We start from the raw sequence: 9,442 nt of genomic DNA, 5'->3' as shown, positions 1-9,442 counted from the left end.
ATTTCTTAAATGGCTTGTAACAAAGGAATATTGATACATAAATTCTTTAATTCATCTAAGAAATCATAATTGGGCAACAAGATCTATTTTTCCACTCCTCTATCAATTTGTAATCTCTCAGGAAAGGGAGGTGTGGATGTAGATACAAGTTGCTTAACTATAGGAGTTGTGTGAGTTGATTCTTTTTGTTTTTCTTCTTGAATTTTTGGGTTTTGAGAAGATGTCTCCTCAAAACTTTTATTGACTTTCAGAGAGTCTTCCTCAGAAGCATCTTGTTCTTCAATATCTATAGAAATTTTTTCCTTTTCTAAAACCCTACCAAACCTAAGTTGAACATCATTAAGATCTAGAGGTACAATCATGTAAGTAGGAAATTGTTTCCCTTCTACCATGTAAGCATTTTGAGGGTTTTTATTATTGTGGTTTGGTAATGGTTGGGCTGGTAGTTGATTTGACTTTTGTTGAAATTGAAGTAAGAGTTGAGGATTTTGACTTTTTTGAGAAAGTTGTTGTGGTCAAAATGGTAATGAAAGATGAGGGCTTTGATTTGGAAGTTGTGGTTGTGGATTTTGTTGTTGGTTTGGTGGGGGAGGATAGCTCTGATAAGATGGAGGATATTGATAATATTGAGAAAATCTCCCATAATGATTTTGTACCTCTTGTGTTCATGACTGAGATTGATACTGATTGTGAGGTTTAGACCAAGGTTGTTGCCAAGGATTCCAATTTGGTGGGGCTTGAAGATTCATTGGATTGTTAATCCTTGATTTTTTCGCCCTTGCCAAGGTCTCCTTGAAACAAAACAAAGAGGTTCTACTGGATTTGGAACTACTTCTTCCTGAAAGACAGCCTTAAGACTTGGGATTGAAGGATAATCCTTGGTCTCATGACTCTCTGAGCAAATTATACAACTTTCTACAACTTTTGCATCTAAGGGGCATTCCTTTAGAGCATGTTTCTTCCTGCATTTTGGACAAAATATGGCTAAAACATCAGCTTTTGTTTTCTACTTGTTTTGGATTTTGAGGATGTCTAGTTGCTCACTAAGGCTCCCTAAAATATCAATTTTGAATTCATCAAGCATATTGCCAATTTCTACCCTACTTATAGTTCCAGTTGCAAATTTGTTAGCTCTAATAAGAGAAGGATCTCTAGGCCCTTTCCCAGTTTTAGATTTCCTCTTGAGATATGGACACATAGTTCTGCTATGTCATTCAATGGTAGTTGATAGATGTCTCCCTTCCCCATCATATTTAGGATATCTATCCATTCATCTCTAATGGCTTTCAACAAAAGGTATTTTAAGGTCTCTTCCTCTAAATTGTTCATTTTTGCTCTTTTAAAGTTGTATTGAAACCTTTCAAGCAAATCTTCTAGGTTCTCATCTTCTTTTTGCATCATTTTGAATACCTCATCCTTATGATTAGTAGACATACAGTAATCCAAGTATCTATCCAAAAAAGCCTGCCTCATATCATTCCATGCCCTAATGGATTGAGTGACTAATCCCATAGACCACTTCAAAGCAACCCCTTTCAGTGTTGAAGGGAACAATTTGAGTTTTTGTGAGTCTTCTAAATAGTCATAGGTTTGGCATAAGACTTCAAACTCGAACAAAAATGTCTCAGGATCCTCACTTCTTAACCCATGAAAGTTTGCGAGGTCGGATGGTGAAATTTTTTTCATTGTTGAATGGGTTTCCTCATCTACTATAGGGAATCCAAATGATTTATCTCCTTCCCTATTTCCTCTACCTCCTCCATTGTTTCCACTACCTCCACCTCTACCCCCTCCTTCGAATAATGAAAATTCTCTTTCTTGCTCTTCTTCTATCATGGTAGTTTCTTCAGAACCTTTAGGTTCTTCTATAAATGGCTGATGAGAGAGAGTTTCTATTTCCTCTTCTTCTCTAGGAGTTCCTATTTCTTCAACTATGATAGGTTCCCCTATAGAGGTGAAAAAGTTTTTTTCTCCTAGATTGAGTTTGGTGGATGAAGTGGAAGAATCTTCTAATGGAGTTGCTGCCCCTTGAATTCCAGGAATCCTAAGGTTGGGAGTACGAGTTTGGGATGGAGGTGTATTATTTCTAATCCTTGGTGAAGTAGTTGGAGTTGTGAAAATCAAACTTCTGCCCCTAGCTATAAATCTTCCCCTAGAATCTCTTTCTCTATGCATGTCATTTTTTCTATTTTTGATCTTTTGTTTGTTTTTTTTTTTTAATTCAACTGATAATTCTTTTTCTGATCCTCCAGATCACACTAAGTGCAAGAGGAGAGCATACTCGAGAAATTATTAATTCCTCTTTTTTTAATTGAACTGATAATTCTTTTTCTGATCCTCCAGATCACACTAAGTGCAAGAGGAGAGCATACTCAAGAAATTATTAATTCTTTTTTTTTTTATGAATGTAAGAGATAGGCTACCTAGTTACACTTCCCCGACAACGGCGCCAAAATGTTTAGTCAATTTAGTGTCCTAGATTTCTACGTGAATTATCAATCCAGGAGTCGTAGACTGATGAAGTGTAGTGCACTATATGTGCTAGATAACCCTTGTCTTACCTCACTATTTTCAATTTAATGTAGTTTTGGGGTTTTTGTTCTTTTAATCTCCTAAAATTCTATAATGCAATTGAAATCCTAATTTATTGCTATAATGAGAGTTTAAAAGTTCTTTTAGATCAAATTTAGATGTGGAGTTGTTAAGAATATGAAGACAAAGTTGGTTCTCTTCCTTGTTGTAATTTTTCCCCAAAAGTATGAGCTCAAAAGACTCTTAAATTATTGTCTATAAAGTCAGAACTTGAATAAGAAAGTGAATGTGCAATTACATAAGTCAAACTAAAAATGAAGTACTAGAAATGAAACTGCTACCTCTGCTGTCCATTCTAACTTCAAATTTAAATTCTAATAAACTACTGCAACTGAAATTAAATGCAAGAAACTTGAAAACTGCTTTTAAACTAGCCCACCATCTCATTCATAATCATAACATTCCACCAATGTTGGCTTTAAAAACATCATTTATATGGGATGAGAAAGTGACACTAAACTATCTAATGCTATACTAATGGAAAGCAATTTATCTCATTCATAATCATAACATTCTGCCAATATTGGCTTTCAAAACATCATCATGTAATCATGAGAGAACAAAAGACTACAATAAGCAAAAAGGAAAGTAAACAATCAAATCCCTTTCATAACTTCACATATCGCCAATTTCATTCTTAAGGAACTAGAAAGACTCAATGAGACATGAACTTATGTAATGAGTATCCTACTGAGCAAACTGAGCAACAAATAAATCAAATCCCATTCATAACTTCACATATCACCAATTTCGTTCTTAAGGAACTAGAAAGACTCAATGAGACATGAATTTATGTAATGAGTATCCTAATGAGTAGAAAGCATAAACAAATTTGAATTGAAAACTAAAGTACAGCAGAAGGAGTTAGTCCCAAAAATGAAAGTTAAAAAACTACAAATAAGCTCGAGCATAAATTAATTCAAGACCTACTGCTACTCTAAAATGAAATGCATCTATTAAAATTGTGATAAGATGCAAAACCTGTACAGGGTTAGAATGATTAGAAACATAATAAACGCAATCAATATACAGTTGAAATGGAAGGAAACATAAATGAAAATGTACAGAATGAAAAGAAAGAACCTCAGCTACACAGGGGCCCTCTGTACAGCTTCATTTTAACACGCAAAGCTTACTTCAATGCACTCAAACAACCATGTGAAAACAGAGTCTTGTATTATAAAAACAGAGTATGATATGTCTCGTCTACAAAGCGGAATTACACTATGCAAATAACATTAACAATATTCACTAGTCTGCGTTACAAAACACTAGAATTTATAGAGGAAATTGCTAACTATTCTAAGAGGAAATTCTTCAGTGCTGGACACGTAAACAAAACATGTATCCGTCGGTTCAGTGTTAGGCCCCTATACTGCTAGTGTAACCCCTTATTGTTATTAGTACAACCCACTTATTATATTGATGTACCCATGTAGTGCCCATATTGTTATTAATGTGCCCCATAGAAGCCCACTATTGTTATTATTGTGCCCTTACATTATTATTGTTATGCCGGCTCTGGTTATGTTATGACCCCTTAGACTCCTATATATAAAAAGGAGGCCTTTTCATTTGTATCATCCAAGAATTGTTCATTTATGTAATGTAAAGGAGGTTGCCCCCTCAAAGAGGCTGAATTTTAAGGCGTTGATCTATCTTTTCTATCTTTTCTTGAGCTGGTTCCATAACATTTGGTATCAGAGCTTTGGATTCTAGGGTTTCGCTGCTCCAAACAGGTCATCGTGGAATTTTCGCTATAACGTTTTTTTTGTGACGTTTCAGAAGTTGCAAAAAAAACCCATTTGAGAAGAAATCGTGCTGAACCTTGGGTCCAAATTTCAGAGATGTTTGCACGATATTTGCGGAGATATGATCTGAGGAAGTTGGTCTTTTTGCAGACTCCTGAATTACATTCAAAACAAGTGACCTGGGGAAAATAGTCATAACTTTCTCTCTGAGAATTGAATTGAAATTTCGTAAGAAGGTACAGAAAGAGGACGAAATTTAGTTTCTTGTATGCATTTTTCAGATCCATAGGTCGAAAAATTGATACGAAGGCACTTCATACAAGTTCACTCTTCTGAAAAGGTCTATAATTAGGTCATCTTGGGAGATTGTGCATAACTCTTTTTTTGGGAATCCAGTTTGGATCAGACTGGTGGCATTGGAAAGAGAACATAGAGGGATACTACAGGTAGAAATTTCAGAACTTAAATATCCGCAAGTACAGAGTTACAGTCATTTCAAGTTCGAGGTCCTAAAATCAAGAAAAAGCAAGATGAGGAAGTTTGATGGCAAGGATCCGGTAAATTGGATACTTCAGATGGAGCAATATTTTGATCTACATGGTGTGCCACTGTTACAAAAGGTATGTATTGCATCTTCATATTTAGAACTAGATCAATTTTTATGGTATAAAGGACTTTGTTCTTGTAAAAAACTTGTTACATGGTCAATTCTCACGGAGGAAATGATAGCACATTATGAGGATACAAAGAGCAACACCTTCTTTAGAGCAACACCACAACAATTGGAAAGATTAAAAGGGCTTTGTGACATATTTGAAAGTAAAATTATGGAAACAAGGAAGTCTACCCCTCACAACTATAAAGATGGACGTGTTGTTCCTCCTAGCCTTCCACAACCTATAAGGATTACACCACAACAATTGGAAGAAAAAAGAGAAAATGGGCTTTGTTACAATTGTGATAGCAAATGCACTAAAGGTCATAAGTGTGCTGAGAAGAAATTATTTTACATAGAGTATGAGGAGGAGGAATAAAAGGATCAAGAAACATCAAAAGAAGAGGATATATGCCAGGACCCGACCCCAGAGAAAGAAGAAATGAATCAGAACATATCTTGTAAACTATTGGCAAGAATTACCACTCCTCAAACTCTCAAGATAGAAGGAAATATCAAGAAGAAAAAGGTGTAAGAAGTGAAAGATCACATCAAGAAAGAAGAAATGAATCCAACCATATCTTGTAATTCACTGGTCGGAATTACCACTCCTCAAACTAGCGAGACAAAAGGACATATCAAGAAGAAAAATGTTCAAGAAGTGAAAGATCACATCGAGCGTCAAGAAATGAATCCGACCATATCTTGTAGAGGATTGGAAGAAATTACCACTCCTCAAAATCTAAAGATAGAAGGACATATCAAGAAGAAAAAGGTTCAAGCAGTGAAAGATCACATTGAGCATCAACAACAAGTTCTCCAACTTTTAAAGGATAGTGCCACTTCGGTGCAAAATCAAATGAAACAACAGGGAGATCAACATCATAGTGAAAAATGTTTTGATGTAGGCGATTGGGTATTTTTACTGCTACATCTAAAGCAAGCTATTTATGAGAAGGAAACGTTGGCAATACTACATGCACTTAAAAAATGGCGACCTTACCGAATGGGAAAACTCTTCAAGGATGAGGATGTGGAAGCATTGTTTTGTGTTATTTCTATTATCCAACCAGATTGGATAAACGAAGCAAGGGATGAATGGAACAAGGACAAAGAAGTATGGCCACTTATTCAAAACTTGGAAAAGATCCCAATTCAAACAATATTGCCGGATATTGAAAAGGAAGGAAAAATCATATTGGAACCTGGAGCAGTCACAGAAACAAGAACTCGACGGCTACAAAATCAATCAATTTCAGAGTATCTCATCAAGTGGAAGAACTTACCCACTGAAGATTCCACATGGGAGGACAAGAATTTTATACAGAAGCATCAAGAACTACTCAAGCGTTGAGGACAACGCTTTTTGAAGGAGAGGGGCATGTTAGGCCCCTATACTGCTAGTGTAACCCCTTATTGTTATTAGTACAACCCACTTATTATATTGATGTACCCATGTAGTGCCCATACTGTTATTAATGTGCCCCATAGAAGCCCACTATTGTTATTATTGTGCCCTTACATTATTATTGTTATGTCGGCTCTGGTTATGTTATGACCCCTTAGACTCCTATATATAGAAAGGAGGTCTTTTCATTTGTATCATCCAAGAATTGTTCATTTATGTAATGTAAAGGAGGTTTCCCCCTCGAAGAGGGTGGATTTTAAGGCATTGATCTATCTTTTCTATCTTTTCTTGAGCTGGTTTCATAACATTTAGCCTCCCAGTCGCTACAGGCAATAAATCTATGTGTGGTGGATGTTGGATTTAGTTACGCAGGTGGCATGCAGGTGGAAAAATGAGTCCACAAGTTCAAGAACAGTTTCGAACTCCTCCTATGTATAGAAACAGAGTTCTAAATGGCATAGAACACCTCTGTTGACTCCCCTTTGACCGGGGCCTTTCCTTCCAAATCTGACCAAGTGGATAGGACCCTGTCCATGTGTCAACATTTCCTGAGCTGCCCATGTGGCTCATTCCTCTACTGGACACCTGTAACCTGTAGGAGTATCAAAACGGCTGCGGAATTGCCAGTTAGCTGTGGAAACTGGTTACATTCCGTGGCTGAAGAACAAAACCTAATTCAAACAACACACATAATGACATAATTTGAAAATCACTTAAGATACACTCCTGAGATCAACATGCAATGATTTTTGATGACTTAGGATGGACTGATATAGGAAAACAGAGGAAAAAGGGTTAAGAAAATGCTTGGAAAAGAGGTAGCTTTGGGGCTCAACAATTGTCATTCATATTTTTTATCATTTCGATGTTTTTCCTCTGATTAACAAAAAAAAAGTTGTGGGTAAATATCATCCCTTTCAACATTCAATTTACTGAGTACACATGTGTGCACATCTTTATTCAATGTATTGATGTGCATAATTTATCAACTTTTCCCATCCTTGTTGCACACATCCATTCTCCCATAGAACACTTCTAGTTTGCATGTATTAAAAATATACTTAATCTAATATTGCATGATAATAATAAGTATTTAATCCACATAATATGCATTATTTCTCATTTACAAATCATTATTTCTAGTTGTTCCTATTACATTACAAATTAAAGTTTTTTGTTTCTAGCTATTAAATTGATTTCACATCTACGAATTAAAGTACCCTATGCACCTTATCCTCTGCACGGATTCACTACTCTATGTGATTCGGAGGATCACTATGCAACTTCTCTTTCACGTGGCTAAATATTTACAACCTTCATGTAGACATTTGATTCATATTTGTATGAAACTGCTCTTCCACATAGAGAAATCTATAAAAGTTATAAATGAAAGAGTTTAAAATTAAATTTATTTGTGTGGAATAGGATCCCCTCTGCATCAAAACCACATGTCAAGTTTTGTGGGACATAGGCATGTGGAAGGAATGTGCGAGGGAATATATGTGAATTTTTCCAGCTAGCTTGAAAACGTCTTGACAATTAGGTTTGCACCGTAATATTCAAAATTTCATGTTAATTAATGTGTAAAACAAATTTGGTTTGGTTTTAGAGAGTAGTGGGGACCAACTGTCAAGTTTATCCATTGTAGAAGTTCATTGACTATGCCTTGACATAATATTTATATTTGAATGTCCTTGCAAAATTTTATATTTATATCTATTATTAGTAGTTTTAAGTTAACTTCCATGGTCATAATCATAGTCTAAAGAGACTCCAAAAAATAATGGAAATTTTGGCATGTTCTTGATAAAATATGGCATAATTGTTTTGTAATTCCATGTTAGAACTGTCAAGATTCAGTATTTTCAGTGTCCTTGCGGTTTTTGATTATTCTAAATCCATTTCCACTAACAAAAACATGATTCAAGCACTTGTACCACTAGATTTTTGTTGGAAAAAACGTCAGATTCCAACGATTTTTGGATGTGTAGGGAAACTTACCGCCTTGGTAGACAACACCTATTATTTTCTATTGTAAATTTATGATTCTTATAACATGCATATCAATTATCTTAAAGCAGGAGAAAAATGCGGAGTAAATAATTTCAGAATTTTTTTCCATTACATTCCATAAGTATTGCCTTTGATATGTTTGATTTCTATTTCATTAGAGAATTTTTGAGGTTTTAAATTGGCCTCCTAAGGAATATCATAAAATAATAGTGGAAATAATAAAATAAGATTAGATTGCATCATCAAATTTTAGGGGGAAAAGAAAAAACTACTCTTTTAATTTGTTTTTTCAACTTATACCCCTACAATTTTACTCAAATTTCAATCGGGAGCACTTGTTGGATGTGGAATATAATTCCTCATCCAAGGAGTACCCATGTTGCATACGTTTTATGGATGTTTCTACACAAAAAATGAGAAATACATGAAAAAACGTGATTGCAATCACATTTTTTCATGTATTTCTCAATTTTCGTGTAGCAAGGTCCAATGAAAGTATGAAATATGGGTACTCATTGGATGAGAAATTAGATTCTACATCCAAAGAGTTCTTAAGCTTGAAATTTGAGTAAAACCGTAGGCAGATAAGTTTCAAATACAAGTTGAAAAAGTAGTTTTTTTATTTTTTATATTTTTTAATCTTCTTACTTTTCTACTCCAAAAATAGTGAATTATCCCCCATGGTTGACATCATCATCTTGAATCCTATTGGTTCTTATAAAGTTGATTTTGGTTGTACATTTTTGTTTTGAGGCTCATTTTTTACTTCAAAATTTCTCTAATGATTCAGAGATGTGTAACACTTTTCACATGAGTAATAGTAAAATCCAGTGATTGTGAAGAGAACAGAGAATTGTAAAGTTAAGTGGAATTTGAAAATGTTATTCATTCACAGAGTATTTTTTACTGCAAAGAGAAAATGGGTAGCAGGCGAAGGAAAGAGGTTATTTACAGTGAATCATACGGATAACTCACTTACTGATATCAATCATAGATTTGGCTAGTCGATAACATATCAGTGAT

The sequence above is a fragment of the Pinus tabuliformis genome, chromosome 5_1 (genome assembly GCF_031772625.1).
Source record: "Pinus tabuliformis cultivar Carrire ecotype Pingquan chromosome 5_1, CPIR1, whole genome shotgun sequence".
Lineage (NCBI taxonomy): Eukaryota > Viridiplantae > Streptophyta > Pinopsida > Pinales > Pinaceae > Pinus > Pinus tabuliformis.
This window is presented reverse-complemented; position numbering follows the sequence as displayed.